Here is a 19,833-nt window from a genome sequence, read left to right on the forward strand (position 1 = left end):
AACCGGTACAGAAGTCAACTTAGTCTTCAGCTTATCAAAAGCTTTCTGAAAATGTTCATCCCACACAAACCATACACCCTTCTTAATCAGATGAGTGAGTGGTCCTGCTATCTTTGAGAACCCCTGGATAAACCTCCTGTAATATCCTGCCAAACTGAGGAAACTCCGAATCTCGGTAGGTGAAGTAGGCTGTCCCCACTCAACCACTGTTGAAACCTTGGCTGGATCCACCGCTATTCCCCTTTCTGACACCACGTGACCAAGAAACTTCACCTCCCGCTACCAAAATTCACACTTCTCGAACTTGGCATATAACTGGTGTTCACGAAGGGTCTGTAAAACTATCCGTAGATGTCTAGTATGATCATCCTCAGACCTAGAATAGATCAAGATATCATCAATGAAAATAATGATAAATTGATCCAAATAGGCTTTGAAGACCCTGTTCATTAAATCCATGAAGACCGCTGGTGCATTAGTCAACCCGAACAGCATCACCCGAAACTCATAAGATTCGTATCGAGTGAGAAACGCTGTCCTTGGAACATCCTACTCCCGAACCCGAAGTTGATGATATCTAGACCGCAGATCAATCTTAGAGAAATAGGTAGCTCCCTTCAACTGATTAAACAAGTCATCAATCCTGGGCAAAGGATACTTGTTACGAATCATAACCTTGTTCAACTCTCTGTAATCTATACATAGACGAAGCGAACCATCCTTCTTCTTCACAAATAACACTGGCGCTCCCCAGGGTAAAGTACTCCTGCGAATAAAACCCTGGCTGAGTAGCTGTTGAATCTGATCCCTCAGCTCGTGCATCTCCACTGGTGCCATCCTATACGATGCCCTAGCAATAGGCGTAGTGCCTGGAGCTAAGTCTATCATAAAGTCGATTTCGACTAGGCGACAACCTTGGAATCTCCTGAAATACATCCAGGAAATCTTGTACAATCGGTATGTTATCTAATGATACAGTAGTCCCCCCCTCCATTTCCTCCTCCATATGGAACAAATAGGTGCTAGTGACCCCGCTAGAACCCGGCATAGCGACGACATACATGTCCTGACCAGGTATGGTGAAAATAACTGACCTATCAAAACAATTAACTTAGGTATGGTAGTGTGACAACCAAACCATCCCAAGTAGAACATCATAAGTGTGCATGTCCAGGACCAATAGATTGGCTAAAAATCAGAGTCCACCAATATCTAATGTCACAGGCCCAACACTCTCATGAAGAATGGTTGTATCGCCCAACGGTGTAGAAATACCCTGAGGTCTACTGCATACCCGAGTCGTCATCCCAGATAAAGCAACAAAAGTCCTAGCTACAAATGAGTGTGTAGCACCTGTATCAAACAAAACACGTCCAAGTGAACCATGAATAGGAAACTTACCCTCAACAGCCTGAGGTGCCTGCATATCCTGTGGCATGGGGTTGTACACCCTGCCTTAATGTAACTACTGTGGTGTGATGAGCGCTGAAAAGTGCATATTTAAACCCCTTAAGTTTAGGTATTCTAGAACCTTTATCTATCTTATTTTCCCATTTTGTATTGATTTCATGTTATTTCCATTTTCAGGTACTTATCCCCAAAATAAGCTAACTCAACCAAATAAGAGCAAAAAGAAGCAAAGTAAAAGGAAGCAAAGGGTAGAATTTCAGCAACTTCGATTGATCTCAAGAAAAGTTCGATCGATCCAACTTTTATCGATCTCTGCACTCCAAGATAGATCCAGGTCATGATGTCATCTTCAAAGATCCCACAAGTTCAATCGATCCAACATCATTCTCTGATCGATCGAACTTTCTTGTCCTTATCCACATGCCAGATCTTATCCAGCTGTACCACCCTACCAACTAGTTTTGTCCTTTTTCCAAAAATATCTTCAAAATATCTCAGATTTATTTTGATCCAAAAAGGCACCGCCATTGAGGATCGATCCAACTTCAATTCGATAGATCTCAGCCATGTTCGATCGATCTCACCTCAAGTTCGATCGATCGAACTTCCCAAATCCCGAGAAATATCCAAATTCCAGCTCATTAAAAGTTGTCTCATATCCAATCATTAGAAAATTATTGGTGTACGAGCCCAGCTAATTTGGGGTGATTTTTGACCTACCTATATAAGGAATATGAGCCACTTTTACACATATACACTTACTTAGACAAGATAATACTTAGTGAGGAAACAAAGGAGAAGAGAAGGCTAGAGACACCATTGGAGACTCTTCATCTACCAAGGAGTAAATTTCTTCCATGGAGCTTACCCTTGAGGGTTGGAGGTCATCATCTATGAGTGGCTAGACATCCTTTTGGGGCTAGAGTTAGCCCCAAGCATGCTTTCTACTTCTTGATTTAAGTATTTTTTAGGGGATTTGTATTGTGATTCATGTCTTGACCCTTATATATATATATATATATATATATATATATATATATATATATATATATATATATATATATATATATCTTGTTTATTCAATGATTTATGTGGTTTAATGCTTCCAATTGATCATTTCATTCTATCCATATGTCTATATATGCTAGAATAGATGTTCATGTGTTTGTCTCTATTTCTTGTGTTATTGATTCATGTCTATGTGTATTAATACTATAGATCTAGAGATTGTCAAGATACAGTGCTTACTGGCATGTTCTTGTGGTTTATTTGATGGTTCACACTCATTTCTTGTTGGATTGTACCTCTCCCTTTGTTTAATTAGTTTAATTTCACATCATTAGCTTAGTTGTATTGTAGTTGTTAAATGGGAGGACAATCCATGTTTGTTGTTGATGTTCCATACTTATGAAATCAAGTAACATATATCTCTAACCTTATGATGTGTTTGGATTATGAGCTTAAAGAAAGGATTAATGGCTTAATTTGATATGTTGTGCTATCCACCATGTTGTTTAGACAATATATGCTTAATTTGTCATCCATACTTGTTAGAACAACCACACACATACACTTTGTTGCAATGCATGTTCTTCCCCTCATTAATCATTCATTAAAGGTGTAGAAAAGTTATGCTTAATAGTGATCTCTAAACCCCAAGATATCTCTCTTTTTTATTCTCTCTATTGCATTATTGTTTACTTTAGTTTAATTTGCATCTAGTTTAATTTAACCAACCAACCACTATTTTGATCATTCGACCTACTAACCCAAATCTTGATTCCTCAACCTAGTACGACACCTCAATCCCTTGGGACGATCCCTTCTCACTCATACTACATAGTATAGGTGTTAAGCGGTTTATAAATTTAAATTATGGTGCCCACTTGACACTAATTTCCAAACTCAATGTTTTGTGCATTGTTTTGTGCGCACGCCGTAGAAGACACCATAGTTTTTGGCGCCGTTGCCGGGGATTGATTGATTGGCAACGTCGTATTTGTGGAATCAATTAGGAATTAGTACTCTTTTGATCGTGTCTTTACTTTGTTTTCAATTTTTGTTACTTATTATGTTTGTTCTTGTTTGACTAGGAGCATTAGGCTAAGAAGGTAAACAAAGGAGTATTCCAAGCAAAGAAGCTAAGCAAGCAAGGAAAAAGGCTAAAATCATAAATAAAATAAAAAACTACTAAGCTAAAAGCTAAAAATTTGGAGTTGAAGTGCTAAAGGACCTTTGTGAGCTTTTTCTTACTCAAACCCTTAGTTAAATCGTCAGCCCGCAAGGAGGCTTGTATTTCAATTCTTAGATAAATCTTAAGCCCACGAGGAGGCAATTTACTTTTCTTGCATATTGTTAAAGCATGGGAGTATGGGAAAATTGTATGTGGAGGAAGTTTGTTAATTGTTGATTTGTTGTGAAGGTGAAGTGTTTGTCATTATTGCTTGTTGTGTTGCATTGTGCATGCATGGTCGTAGATCATTTAGACCCACTCTTGTCCCTTTAAATTTTCATCTTGAATCCATTGTTCGAAACCCTAGGGGAAAAGGTAGTTCTAGTCAATCCATTTCATCAATGGAAGGACACAATGAGGACCATGTGGAGGACCTTGGTTACATTGACCAACAAGGTATCCTCCACCCCAATGTGCATCATGATAATATGCAAGTTCCATTAGGCATGCCAAGGCCATTCGTTCATCCACCACAACAACAAGGCCAAGTTCCATTAGGAATGCCAAGGCTAATCTATGCTCCACCACCTCCTATCATTCAAGGCAATCAAGGTGCCCATGTTGCACCTCCAATTGCTAATCCTCCCCTTGCTTTAAGAGATCACTATGTGCCTAATGAATATAATGCACCCACATGCATTCAATTGCCACCATTTAGAACACACCACTATGAAATCAAGCCACAAACCATTCAAATGCTTCCTAACTATCATGGACTTCCAAGTGAAGAACCTTACAAGCATTTGGATGAGTTTCTTGAAGTATGGTCCACCGTGAAATACACGGACATGCCGGAAGAGTCTTAAGGCTTAAACTTTTTCCATTCACCCTTAAAGACAGGGCAAAATATTGGTTTAACAATCTTAGACCTTTTTCAATAACTTCTTGGGCAGAAATGCAACAAGAGTTCTTGAAGAAGTACTATCCGGTTTCTAAAACCAATGCCATGAGAACTTCAATTAGGGAATTTTCACATGGGGATAGGGAAACATTTCATGAGGCATGGGAATGCTTTAATGAATTACTTAGGAAGTGTCCACATCATGACATGCCCAAGTGGCAATTAGTTCAATATTTCTTTGAGAGCTTATCGGATAATTACAAGGGCATGCTTGATGCTTCCATGGGTGGCTCTTACATTGATAGGCATGAGGATGACGTGTGGCATCTTTATGAGAGCATGAATGAAAATTCTTTGCATCGTACTTTATCTTTGAAGAATGGTAGAAATTCTAGTGGTAGGAAGAGTGTTGGCTTACATCAAGTCGACCACTCTAATGAAATTGCCGCCGAAATGAAATCATTATCTCAAAGGTTTGATCAACCAAAACTCGGCGAATCAAGTATCTTCCTTCCCTAACCATTCTCATCATGCATCTAATGAGACATGTATGACTTGTTCAAGTGTTTCACATTCTACTTCCAATTGTCTCCATGGACATGTGCAAAGTGAGCATCATGAACAAGCAAATGCTGTTTTTGCTAATCAAGGGAACAATCCTTATGGCAATCACTATAATCCTAGTTGGAGGAATCACCCGAATTTCTCTTGGAAAAGCCAAGCAGAGGGCTCAAACCCTTCCTAAAGTGATTTTCAAGGAAAGTACATTTCACCTCCACTAGAAGGCTAAGGTTCCCAAGGTTTTAGATCATCATACCAATCACAAGGAAACCAATTTTCTAATTCTCATTTTCCTAATCAACCATTATACTCCCAAGGAAATGTTAGAAGTCCCACTTTTAAAGAGAAAGTTTTGACCGCTTTGGGCACTTTAGAGGCAAACACATAATTACTTCATTCTCACTCTCAATCCATTGCTAAGTTAGAAACCCAAGTGGGGCAAATAGCTAGTACTTTAAATGCTAGAGAGAAAGGAAAAATGCCTTTGAATACCCTACAAAAGCAACAATGTGTTGTGGAGACTCATTCCTCATCGAAAGGTCACACAATAGAGCATGTCAATGCGGTGACTACCTTGAGAAGTGAAAAGATTGTGGACAACCAAGTGGGTATGTCTAATGAATAGAGTGAACCAGTGCAACCACAAGTTGACACCCGTCCCGTTTCATATCTTATTACTCCTTCATTGCAACTGCATGACCATAAAAATGAGAATGTGTTGAAAAGTGATTTGAAAAGTGATTTTGAAAAGAAAGATTTGCAAAATGATTTAAAAACTTCTTGTGTTGAAGAGACTTCAAAGAAAATTTCTGAAAAGGTTTTTGAACCAAAAGCTCCATTCCCAGATGCCTTAAAAAGATCCATTTCAAATAACAAACAAAAGACCAAAGTAAATGAAATTATGGAAGTGTTTAGGCAAGTGAAAGTCAATCTTCTACTTTTGGATGCAATCAAGTAAATTCCGACTTATGCCAAATTCTTGAAAGACTTGTGCACCCAAAAGAGGAAGAACAAAAGCCAAACACCTAGAAAAGTGGTCTTAACCGAGCAAGTAAGCTCAATTTTGTAGCATAACACTCTACCAAAGTTTAAGGACCCCGGTTCACCTACCACTTCATGTATCATTGGTGATCATATCATTAATCGGGCTCTTCTTGACCTAGGAGCAAGTGTTAATCTTCTTCCATACTCGATATATGTCAAATTAGGCTTAGGAGACTTGAAACTGACGTCGGTAGTTTTACAACTTGCCGACCGATCAATCAAAAAGCCTAAGGGTATCATTGAGGACGTCTTGATTAAAATTGATAAATTCTACTTTCTCGTTGATTTCATTGTCATTGACATGGAACTGGTCCCAAATCCTAAGAGCCAAATTCCCGTTATCCTTGGCTGTCCTTTCTTGGCAACCGCGAATGCCAACATTAATTGTAGGACGGGGATAATGAATATTTCATTTGGCCACATGAAGGTAAAGTTGAATATTTTCAATCCAACCCCCCAACTCATTTGACAAGCATAAAGAGATTAATGTTGTAGAGAAATGTCATGATCTTAAAAGTGAAGGAATTGAGTTTTTGTGTGAGACCAAAGTTTCAAAAAGTCCATCTTCAACCATGAAACCAAAGAAATTTGTTTCAAAATCTTGTTTTGAAAGGGCATAGAAGCCCAAAGATTGTCTTTACCAAAGACCGAAAACTTCTTTTGAGCTTAATCCAACAAGTCCCTTAAAGAACCATTTGTTAGGTGGAGTTCAAAGCACTTATCACTCCATAAAAGAGGAGATGCACTTATCACTCCAAGTCTAGATATTAGCTTTGGGTTTATATGCATTACTAGGAACTGTGATTAGGATTGCATGCACTTTTATATTGAAATTAAGCATTTTGCATAAGTTCGATCGATCTCAAAATGAGTTCGATCGATTGAACTTCCCACTTGCATCAAACCTGTATCCAAATCACTCTCTATCCAATGGTTCGAACAAAACCTGCATATTTCAGCTCTCTGTCCCATCGTTCGAACTTGTTCCTAGATTGAATTAAACTTCTTCGATCGATCCAACTTCATCTTGGATCGATCTGTAGTTCCAACACTTAGAAAAATTTTGAACCTGCATCCACTTGCATCCAAAAGCCTCTCTGTCTCATCGATCGAACATTTCTTCAATTCTATGCATTTTCGATCGATCGAAGGTATTCTGTGATCGATCTTGGGGAGATCGATCTTTGTTCTTTGTTTTTCAATTTTGACTTTGTTTTAAATTCCAAAAAATTATTTATATTTTATTTTTTTTATTTTCTAATATATATATATATATATTATATATTTAAAAATAAATAAAATAAAAAAAAATCAAAAATCATAAAAATACTTTGTCACTTAAGAGGAGAGATTGATGTTAGTTCGATTGATCTGAGATTCAGTTCGATCGATCAAACTGGCAAGGGAATGTTTTTAAAATTGATTCAGGGTCATTCGATCGATTCAACTTGAATCGATCTCAGACCCTCGTTTCTCCTTCGCCGATGCATCCCAACTCTTCCCCATCTCCAGCAAGCATCCCATACGTCGAATCACTCTCTCTTCTCTCGGATCTTGACTCGCATCTCACTCCCCTTCGCATCTCCACTTCTCTCTTCACTCCAGTAAGATCCGAGCCTCCCTCTTGTGATTTCAAGCTTCAATTTGTTCCACACATGTTTTAAATGCTAGATCTAAGCTATTTTGATGCTGAAAATCTCCATTGATGAAGTTTGAAGCTCTTTGTATATATGTGTATATATATGTATATATGGTTGTTTATCTTTAGAGATTTGTTTCGATTTTTGGGAGTATGGGCCTCATAAAGTGATTAGGATTAATGTTTTATTGTGTTGATGGGCCCACGACCATTTTCATGAAGGCCCCGTGCCATCCACGTCACAGATCTGTGACTTTGCGAATTTCACTTCACTTTCGATCGATCGAACTTTTTATTCAATCGATCTGTAACAGATCATTCTCACTCATTCTTGATCGATCGAACTTGAATCGATCTCACATTTTTGTGATCGATCAAACTTCACAGATTTATTTCACACATCTTACACACCATCTCTTGTGTTTCATGCCATCTCATACATGCCCAATGCCTATGTTTTCCACATTGGATGCATTCTATACTTATACTGTCTCCCATGTTTCACATCATGTCACTTATTCCTTGTCACTTAAATAGATTCATGTTCCCTATCTGTTTTGTCTATCCTATTTGACATACATGATTCTATGAACTGTGTTTTAATTCTTTATATCGGCACAAACTTCTTGTGCAAGTTTATTTCCTTTTATTTTGTAGACCATGGCTAGGGTCAAGACTGTAGCCTGCGGACACTATCACCATAAGGGCAGGCCGAGTTTGGATGACGAGGCGGGTCCATCTCATGCCCAGGAGCCCACTCCACCTTAGTGTCCAGTTGACAGCCGCCTACAGTCTTCAGATGGAGCATCTTCTTCACAGGGTGATGCTGAGGTTGAGCACATACCATTTCCACCACCACAGCCAACTCAGCCAGCCCAGGAGTTAGACCAGCCATTACGAAGATACTCACGCCTTCGAGTGGCGCATGAGTCAGTCTTCGACACAGATTTCTTTTCTCGGTCAGTGCTTACCGGGTCAGCATATAATGATATCTTCAGATGGGGCATCTCAGCCATACTAGCCCCTGTCTCATACCCAGTGTACCTGAGGTTGGTCCGGATGTTCTACCAAAACCTCCAGCCGACCCCGAGTAACCTGGCGGAGCTGTGGACCACCATTGTTGGCTACCCAATCCGCATCACTGTGGACACATTGTCCAGATCTTGCCAGTGTCCACACGTCTACCCTCTAGAGCTACAGGACACATATCCCACTCTTTACAGGCCCATATATGCAGACCTGGTCGTTTTACTCACAGGTCACTATGCTAGTGTCGAGACCTATGCCACCCGGACCTATCTTCCAGATGACCTGTGGTTTTTCGACTCTGTCCTGTTCCGTAACATCTTCATGGTTGGCCATAAGACACAGAAGCGCGGCGACTATTTGATAGCTCTGTACGCATTCTGTACAGGGCATTGGTTATCTATTCCAACACTCATCTGGAGCGTCATGATGAAGCTGTATGTCGACCACATCAGCAAGCCAAGCCCAAAAAGGCTAAGTATCTTCCATTTGGCAATCTCATCACCCAGATTCTACGAGACCAGCGTTATCCCTTCCAGCCACAGGTGAACGACTCGGTCATTTGCCTCCCTTTCCTTTTTCTTAAAATTTTACGAATGAATTTTTTTCGTTTAATTTTCTTTTCTGAGCTCTGTTTCGTGTCGCTTAGTGTCATCTCGAGTGCTCAGAATTGGTTTCTGGGACTCTTTCATGTGAATTGACAACTTCCTTTGAGGACCGAGTCATTTTCGCATTTTTCGTTTTTCAGACACTATGCGCTATTTCATCTTTTCCCTATTCTGCCATTTTCCCTATTTTGTCTTATCTCTGTTTGTCAGTTTTTGGCACAACCTCACTTCTCATGCTTGGAGTTGGTTTTTGACTTCACCTGCCTTCATCTTGAGTGGTTTCCTCGAAATACGTATCTTCACTTTTGCAAGAAAGTACTCTGGTTGCTCCCGGTGTCCATAGGGGCATGGATGCAAAGTTCTTTGAAAGTATTTTCTTTTCTTGGGGTGTTTTTCGTAAATATCTTTTGAAGATATTTTATTTCAGGGGTTTTTAAGAAAATATTTTTGGAAGATATTTTCATTCTGGGCGATAAGTGCAGTTTTCACTTTTTAGAGGGGCCATTGTGCAATTAATGAAAGTTATTGCAAAATGTCTTGTTTTGAGCCTGGATCCTCGTACAAGATTCATTTTCACATTTCATCAAGTTGTGTACTCTTGGAATTTCCTCCTGGACGATGTTTTCCAGTTTCAGGGTTTCTGGCCCTAGTTAGCGTCAAACTTGTTTTGGGCATAACTTTTTGCTCGGGACTCAATTTTTGACTCTGTTTCTTCCGTTATTCATATTTTATCATTTTCAATCTTTTTCGTTCACAAAGTTTTGCCATTTGAGTGCGTCTACTCAAATTTTACTTTTTCGCACCCAACGGGGCCCGTTCGGGGCACTTTTTGAGATTTCTATAAAAGGGGGGGTGAGATATTTCATTTTTCATCTTCTCCCCTCTTCATGCACGACCTGAAGCTCCCATGGCGGACCAAGGGGTGCTGCCATCTTCTCTCTCCTCTTTTGGTTCACTTTTCCTTGATGGAAAGTCTTCGGCCTTAACGTTTGTTGTTCCCCTCGCCGTGCTCTACCTTTCCACCTTATTAGAATTCAGTTTTGACCATTTCTTGAGTTTGGTTTTGAGGTCAAGTTATGATTTTGATGGGGCTTTCATGGGGGTTATGTTCACGGCGTTGTCCCCGACAAAACCTAGTAGTTTCGTCGGATTCGGAGCCGTTCCATTTTGAGATTTTCATCTCAAATTGAGGTAGGGGATGTTTTAGGTTTAAATTCTTGTTATATAGCATGCTTGTGATGCTTATACTACTTGTTTTCATGATTAAATATAAAATCTAGAGATTTTATTATTTATTTTTCTTGTATGGGATCTAATTTTCCCGGTTGCTCATGACTTGGTTTAAACATGTAGCATGATTTTATATTGCCCCTTGATATGCTCATTGTCGTGTATTAAAATTGGAACATTTGAATAAGTATTAAAAATTTTATTTAATATTTATCTTAGGTGAAAGATTAATTTACATAGCCTTAACTAGCTTAAAATCAATATGTGTTAGTATATTAAATTAGGCCTTTGCATGCTCTTCAACATAGTTAAATTTGAAAGTAATTGGAGGTGTTTTGAAAATTAGTAAATATTAATTAATTTAATTAATTAATTTGCCCCGAGTGCACTATTCACTCTATTTGAATTCTGACTTGATATTCTTGATTGACATGCCATATAGCTTCACATATATTTGATTTAGAATATTCGGTTAGGTTTTGAAACCTTTTATTTAATTAAATTCTATGTTTAAGATTTAATCCTCATGATGATATACAATTTGGAATTTTGTTATGGCATGCTAGACAATTAAGTTTTGGTATGGTTGTTCACATGTATTAAATTGGGATTTATTGCATAAGAATTGCAACTTTTGTTTTATATTTAACTTTAGTGAAAGTTTAATTCACATGGTCTTAAATTGAATGAAATAAACTTGTAATGTGATATTACATTAGTCCTTGGCATATTCTCTAAGATATGTTAAATTAAGAGCATTTGGTTAAGTTTGAAAATCTAGAGATCTTAATTAAAAGAATTAATTAAAATATATTTTGTGGTCCCAATAGCTTAATTAAGGTTTTAACTCGATATTTATATTGGCCATGACTTGTTTACTAGTATATATTAAATTGGGACTATCTGAAATTGTTTTAGAACCTTAGGATTTAAATTAGTATGATTTAATTAAAGTTCTACTTTGTTGTTCTAACAACCTAATTGAGTTTTAGAATGGATATAGGTGATGACCTTGCCATGCCCTTTAACATGTATTAAATTGAGGTTAATTGAAATTGAATCGGAAATCTAGAGAATTTAATTGTGTTTATCTATTTAAATTCTATCAATTTGCTCCATAATCTAGTTGTGTTTTAGAAGTGGTTTCTATATTCAAATCATGGACTTGGACTTGTTGTATATTCATTTGGTTATGTTCTGAACATTGGATAACATAGTTGCTATGTTTGTATTCATGAGAATATGTTTTCCTTATTGAATATATTGTTTCCTTGTGTAATGATTTGCACACTTCGTGTTTAACATCTTTCATGCATAGCGTGTAACGAATCGCACACTGAAGATTCGACATTCATCATATCATCTTAGTTGTGGATTTAGAGCATGTATTGTATAGGTTTCCAAATTTGGTTGTGCGTAGTAGATAGTTGATTATCTTGCATATTCCTGTTGATATATGCGTTGTTGCACAACTTGTTGATTTTGGAAACTTGGGGATGTCGTTGTTTGATTATGGCTAGGACGTGGTTCTAGTATGGAGGATAGTCCCTCTATATATAGTCTAGTGCGCACATAGGGAGGTTACCCATGGGCTAGTAACCCTAAAGTAACTATGTTGTCGGTCTGATCCGGCGTGACATCCGAGTATCCACTTTGTTTGATTTCGCATTTCATTTTCAAGTTGATAAGTAGATGATGTTGTAACTTGTTGTTTCTTATTTGTCGTTCGATTTTAAGTTACAGGATGTTAACTTTGCGAAATTGTGCTTTATGCGTTGTATTGGAAGTTCCAATGTTGGTTAAATTGCATCGATATTGAAAATCGTGTTTTGATGTTCTAATAAAGCTTAGGATTGATCCTATTGATTCATTTATAACATAAACGTTAGGTGGCATGAACCACTACTGTTATTTTGTGCTTTAGATTCTAAGTTGATGGCTTTGAGAACTTAAACCTTGTTGCATTGTATAACATACTCTTTTGTTGTTGAATTGCATGGATAATGTGATTCTTGTTAACTTGTATTCAAATATGCTTTTGTTATGTTGTATGGATTACTCTAGACCTAGTTCAATTGTATTGAAAATGCAATTCATGTTAATATATGCTCAAGCATTCTTCTTGTCGTGTTCTTTAGATTATCCCAACCATGATTCGTTTCATACATGTATGTATATTATGATTCTTGTTGCTTAGACTCTAAGGTAGCTTAGGATGCTCCCCGAGTCTCACTTGGACATAGACGTTAGGTGGCATGAGCCCCTTTAACATGTTTCACCTTAAGGTGATAAATTTGTAAAATGCTAGGTCGATGCATGCTCATCTCCTACGAGTAGCTTTATGTTACTCACCCCTACGATACTGGGGCATATTTCAGGTACGAAGACTTGGTTCGTGAAGCCTAGCATTCCATGGATGATGAGTAGCTTTCAAGTTTCCATTTCATGCAAATGTTAGCATGAAATGTCATTTTGTAGACTTGTATGTCAAAATATGTATGTTTGATTCCATGTATGTAATGTGTACTTAAGTACACTCCTTTCAATGTATTTGATATGTATGAGATGAGGCCGGAGGCCAATGACATGTATATTGTATTCTATGCAACTTTTAACTTCATGAAATGTTATGAAAAACTTGAAAAATTGCAAGTCATTGCTTCACCACGGTTGCATCGGGTGTGGGAATTCCATTTTCATTCTTTTATAAGGTCTTATTAATCTTGTATGAAGTGTGGCCAAGGGCCAAACGGTCATTTGATCCCGTTTTGCATTTTTGGATTCCATGTTTTCCATTCCAAGTCCATTTTTGCCTTTTTGCCTGTTGGGGTGTCGGATTTTGCATCGGCTATATTTTTAAGCCATGGACCATTGTAGCACGTCTAAATAGGTAAGTTACGTTTGCGTGCATAGTCGTTTCCGGGAAAAACCTCATCGTTTGTGTTTTGAGCCTCTTGTGAATTCATTTCGCATTTTTTTTGCATATTCTGATTTAGGAGCATTATGGACCTTTCACCTCAGTTTTATTTTCTTCTTTCAATATAGTCACTTAGAAACGTGATTTTAGGGGGGGGGGGGGGGGGGTTTCTTTTTCGTGTTTTTCCAGAAAAGGTCATCTTGGTGCCGGAAATCGATCGCAAAGTTCAGCTTTCTGTTATGCATATAGCAGCTTTTTAATCCTCTTGCCCTTTTCTGATCTAGGGGCATTCTGGTACTTCATAGTGTTTATTTTTCATTTTCGTCTGCAACCCGGGTAGAAAACGTGATTTTAGGGGGGGTTTCTTCTTCGTGTTTTTACAAAAAAAATCATCTTAATGCCGAAAACAACTCGCAGATCTGGAGAATCTGGTCGTTCCAGGTTTTTCCGAAAAAAGTGCTGATCTAAGGGGCATTTCGGGTATTTCACTTGTAAAATAAAATCTTCTCTTGACATGGTCATGTAGAAAACATGATTTTAGGGGGGGGGGGGTTTGTTCACAACTTTTTGCCAAAAAATGTGGTTTAAGCCCTCAAAACCACATTTGAAGTCCAAAAATCTGGGCAGGTCCTGCCCAGATTTGAACCCAGAAAATTGTTTTTTTGAAACTTTGAGGCTTCATATCTTCTTCGTCCCGACTCCAAATCAAGTGATTTTTTAGTCTAAGTTTATTAGTTTTTGCTGGTCTATATAACAGTATGCACGGTTGCATCAAATTATATCTGAAAATACCATTTTACCCCTTGTAAAGTACCCTTGCCGCACTGATTTTAAACCCAAAAGTTGGTTTTTATGAAACTTTGACGTTTCATATCTTCTTCGTCCGGACTCTGAATCAAGTGATTCTTGAGTCTAGATTCATTAATTTTTCCCGATCTATCTAACGGTATGCTCATTTGCATCCAATTTTGTCTGAAAAGACCTTTTTACCCCTTGTGAAGTACCCTTACTGCATTGATTTCAAACCCAAAAATGTGATTTTTATGAAACTTTGGAGTTTCATATTTTCCTCATCTAGACTCTGAATCAAGTGATTCTTGAGTCTATCTTGATTAGTTTTTCGTTGTCCTTCCAGTGGTGTGCTCGGTGGCACCCGAGTCCACAGTTTTCAAAAATGACTATTTTGCCCCTGGGGGCTTATTTGTCATATTTTTGGTCTTTTGCTTCCGCGTCAGTTCTCATTGAGTTCCACGACCTCATGGAAGGTCAGTTTAATTTCTTAAAGTCTTGTTTTCTCTTTTTGCTTCCGCATATCGGATCTGTTATCGGGTCAATCTTGGTTCATCACAAGACACGCTGGCCTAAAAACCAGGGTCGTCACAACAGGAGCAGACTGAGTTTAGGGCCCGTTCCTTCAAGAAGAAGGACTAGGATAAGAGCTACAATGCTCTTATCAAGAGTCTGAGGGATGATGTTGTCGAGGTAGCTGAGGATTTGGAGGCAGAGGAGTAGTCAGCAGTAGCAGCAGACCCGGCAGCGGACGATATACCAGTCGATCCGGCTGCCGTACATATGGACATTGATTTAGAGCAGCCTGCCGAGGACGTAGAGCAGCACTCTCCAGTTGGGTCATCCATTCACGATGCAGAGTAGGCTCAGGATCATCATTCTCCCGCTCCAGCGGTACCTGAGGCTCCAGCATAGACACCCGACTTTGGAGAGCGACTCCAGGCTTTGGAGGATGTTGTAGTATCTATTCACGCCGACATGGTCTCTCTCTGAGAGGATGCTATCTCCATTAGAGCTGATATTGGTTCCCTCCGTACGGATGTCATGACCACATTCAGAGATCTATCCAGAGACATACGTGGAGCACGACCTGCCCGTCCTACCTCTTCTTCCTGATCTCTCTATCCCTTTCCTCCTATCATTTTATATATCTGTGATATCTGCATATTTGTGATACTGTTATATTATTTTCGTAGCCGTGTCTGTCGGCTTTAATACTGGATGTACTGTACTTTATTTTTTTATTTATATATATTTTCTGTATGGATGTCATATTTTCATATTCTTATAGCTATCTATTTGACTCCATCAGGTGCATCCCAGTGACTTTAGAGAGAGAGAGTACTACCCAAAACTTTCAGGACCACCCTTATACCTCTCTCTATTTTTTTAGTTGCTATCCCATTTACACTTGCATGACCACTATGCACTGTTATTATCCCTTTTGTTATCTGATGAGTTTATCCAAGTGCCAAATTTTAGGATCACAGTTAATCCCAAGTTTGGGGGGGCTATGCCACCCACTTTGGATACTTCTATCACAACCATTCTTTGCCTTAATTGCACTGGTATACTCTTTCCTTTTGTTCTCTTTGCACATTGAGGACATTGTGCCATTTAAGTTTGGGGGTGATGGTAGTTTGCAATGTTTGTTTTTAAATTCAAAATTTTGAGCATGACTTGTGTATTTGAGAGATTTTCTATGATTGGTCCATAACTAGTTATGATTTTGATCTTTTGAGGACTATATTGCTTAAAATTTAAAAATTGCTTGACTTGAGAGTCCAATACTCCTTGTATGCCTTGTGGATGCCATTTATGAGTAAATTTTTCGAAAGATTGATATCTTGCTTGCATTTGTGGTCCACATCATCCTGATTTTGTGATTGTTTTGAGATTCGCTCTAGTATTCTACACTAGCACAGGCGCACACTAGCATTCATTTATGGGGTACATGCTTTGTTGATTATTGAATTGGTTATATCCCAATTGGGCTAATAGTGCATTTAAAGCTTTCATTCTTGATAAAGGTGGATAGCGATCCCTTTTCACTAAGTAGCTGGGATTCTAGCCTCATCAAGCACTGAACTTCTCGCGTCAAAAGGTGGAGGGCCCAAACTCTAGGTTAATAATAGAATGTTAACAAAAAAAAAAAAAAAAAAAAAAAGCAAGGACTTCTCCTAAAAAGGTGAGAAGTGGAAAATGATTAGATGGAGGTTGTTTTGATTTGTAGCCTAATTGATTTGAGCTTGTTAGTCCTTAGGGGTGTTTGAACGCCTAATGCCCTAAAGCCGTCTGGTTTGGAAGTCATTGACCTAACGCTCAACCTCATGGATCGTAAAAAAGCTTAATAGATCAACACATTGCACCATACTTCCATCTTTGATCCTATAAAATATAAAAAAAATAAAAAAAAATCGAGTGAAAAGAATTACCACACCTAGAACAATAAAGCTTTAATAAAAGGTCTACTTTTTGTCTTGATGATCGGTACTAGATTTGTGTGCTAGTTTGAGGGTAAGGATGTGATCATTTCTTTAGTTGGCTTAGATAGCAACACACTTGATGTCGGTCCACTCAAAAAGGATTCTAGAGTTGTTTTGATTTTCATGATCATTTTCTTGATGTGTAGAGGACCATACTTGCTTGCTTGATGTTAAAATTTTGGGAAATTGCTTGGAAATGTTTTAAAAATTGCATACTTGAGGTAGTTTTCTCCCAATGCATGTTTGCAATATTGGTGCCTCTTCTGAAAGAATGAGCTTAATGTTTGTGGGTATCATTTCTAGAAACCCTCACGAGACTTCACTCATCCACTAGGGGTAACCTAAGGGTTTAAAAGGCTTGTTGCATATGCTAAATGTAATCGTGTTCCATACGAAAGTGGCGTTGTCCATTTATTGCTTTCTAGTTCATAGTTATATAGTTGTTCATTTCATTCCTTTACTTTCTAGTTCATTGCTAGGGACTAGCAATTTTTAAGTTTGGGGGAGTGATGAGCGCTAAAAAGTGCGTATTTAAACCGCTTAAGCTTAGGTATTCTACAACCTTTATCTATCTTAATTTCCCGTATTGCATTGATATCATGTTATTTCCATTTTCAGATACTTATCCCCAAAATAAGCTAACTCAGCCAAATCAGAGCAGAAATGAAGTAATTCTGGGATGAATCAAAGAAAGGAGCAAAGTAGAGCAAAGGGTGGAATTTCAGCAACTTCGATCGATCTCAAGAAAAGTTCGTTCGATCCAACTTTCATCGATCTTAGCACTCCGAGATAGATCTAGGCCATAATGTCATCTTCAGAGATCCCACAAGTTCGATCGATCCAACATCATTCTCTGATCGATCAAACTTTCTTGTCCTTATCCACATGCCAGATCTTATCCAGCTGTACCACCCTACCAACCACTTTTGTCCTTTTCCCAAAAATATCTTCAAAATATCTCGGATTTGTTTTTATCCAAAAAGGCGCCGCCATTGAGGATCGATCCAACTTCAATTCGATAGATCTCAGCCATGTTCGATCGATCTCACCTCAAGTTCAATCGATTGAACTTCCCAAATCCCGATAAAAATCCAAATTCCAGCTCATTAAAAGTTGTCTCATATCCAATCATTAGAGGATTATTGGTGTACGAGCCCAGCTCATTTGGGGTGATTTTTGACCTACCTATATAAGCCACATTTACACATATACACTTACATAGAGAAGATAATACTTAGTGAGGAAGCAAAGGAGAGGAGGAGGCTAGAGACACCATTGGAGACTCTTCATCAACCAAGGATAAGATTTCTTCCACGGACCTTGCCCTTGAGGGTTGGAGGTCATCATCCATGAGTGGCTAGACATCCACTTGGGGCTAGAGTTAGCCCTAAGCATGCTTTCTACTTCTTGATTTATGTATTTTTAAGGGGATTTGTATTGTGATTCATGTCTTGACACTTATATATATAGATCTTGTTTATTCAATGATTTATGTGGTTTAATGCTTCCAATTGATCATTTCATTCTATCCATATGTCTATGTATGCTAGAATAGATGTTCATGTGTTTGTCTCTATTTCTTCTGTTATTGATGCATGTCTATGTGTATTGATGCTATAGATCTAGAGATTGTTAAGACATAGTGCTTAATGGCATGTTCTTGTGGTTTATTTGATGGTTCATACTCATTTCTTGATGGATTGTACCTCTCCCTTTGTTTAATTAGTTTAATTTCACGCCATTAGCTTAGTTGTAGTGTAGTTGTTAAATGGGAGGACAATCCATGCTTGTTGTTGATGTACCATACTTATGAAAGCAAGTAACATATATCTCTAACCTTGTGATGTGTTTGGATTGTGAGCTTAAAGAAAGGATTAATGACTTAATTTGATATGTTGTGCTATCCACTATGTTGTTTAGACAATATATGCTTAATTTGTCATCCATGCTTGTTGGAACAACAACACACACACACTTTGTTGCAATACATGTTCTTCCCCTCATTAATCATTCATTAAAGGTGTAGAAAAGCTATGCTTAGTGGTGATCTCTAAACCCCAAGATATCTCTCTCTTTTATTCTCTCTATTGCATTATTGTTTACTTTAATTTAATTTGCATCTAGTTTAATTCAACCAACTAACCACAATTTTGATCATTCGACCTACTAACCCTAATCTTGATTCCTCAACCTAGTACGACACCTCAATCCCTTGGGATAATCCCTTCTCACTCATACTACATAGTATAGGTGTTAAGCGGTTTATAAATTTAAATTATGGTGCCCACTTGACACTAATTTTCAAACTCAAAGTTTTGTGCATTGTTTTGTGCGCACGCCCTAGAAGACACCATAGTTTTTGGCGCCGTTGCCGGGGATTGATTGATTAGCAACGTCGTATTTGTGAAATCAATTAGGAATTAGTACTCTTTTGATCGTGTCTTCACTTTTTTTTCAATTTTTGTTACTTATTGTGTTTATTCTTGTTTGACTAGGAGCATTGGGCTAAGAAGGTAAGCAAAGGAGTATTCCAAGCAAAGGAGCTAAGCAAGCAAGGAAAAAGGCTAAAATCATAAATAAAAAAAAATTGCTAAGCTAAAAGCTAAAAATTTGGAGTTGAAGTGCTAAAGGACCTTTGTGAGCTTTTTCTTACTCAAACCCTTAGTTAAATCGTCGGCCCGCTTAGAGGCTTGTATTTCAATTCTTAGATAAATCATGAGCCCGCGTGGAGGCAATTTACTTTTCTTGCATATTGTTAAAGCATGGGAGTATGGGAACATTGTATGTGGAGGAAGTTTGTTGATTGTTGATTTGTTGGGAAGGTAAAGTGTTTGTAATTATTGCTTGTTGTGTTGCATTGTGCGTGCATGGTCATAGATCATTAAGACCCACTTTTGTCCCTTTAAATTTTCATCTTGAATCCATTGTTCGAAACCCTAGGGGAAGAGGTAGTTCTAGTCAATCCATTTCATCAATGGAAGGACACAATGAGGACCATGTGGAGGACCTTGGTCACATAGACCAACATGGTATCCTCCACCCCAATGTG

General features: G+C 38.1%; 1 pseudogene; it reads right to left on the reverse strand.

The window, feature by feature from the left end:
- Positions 1-4,594: 4,594 nt before the first annotated feature.
- On the reverse strand, positions 4,595-4,693 carry LOC132315295 (small nucleolar RNA R71; annotated as a pseudogene).
- Positions 4,694-19,833: the final 15,140 nt, after the last annotated feature.

This window comes from Cornus florida, unplaced genomic scaffold, assembly GCF_030987335.1.
Source record: "Cornus florida cultivar Cherokee Brave unplaced genomic scaffold, ASM3098733v1 CherokeeBrave_3.0.0_Hap2_Chr06, whole genome shotgun sequence".
NCBI classification, from domain to species: domain Eukaryota; kingdom Viridiplantae; phylum Streptophyta; class Magnoliopsida; order Cornales; family Cornaceae; genus Cornus; species Cornus florida.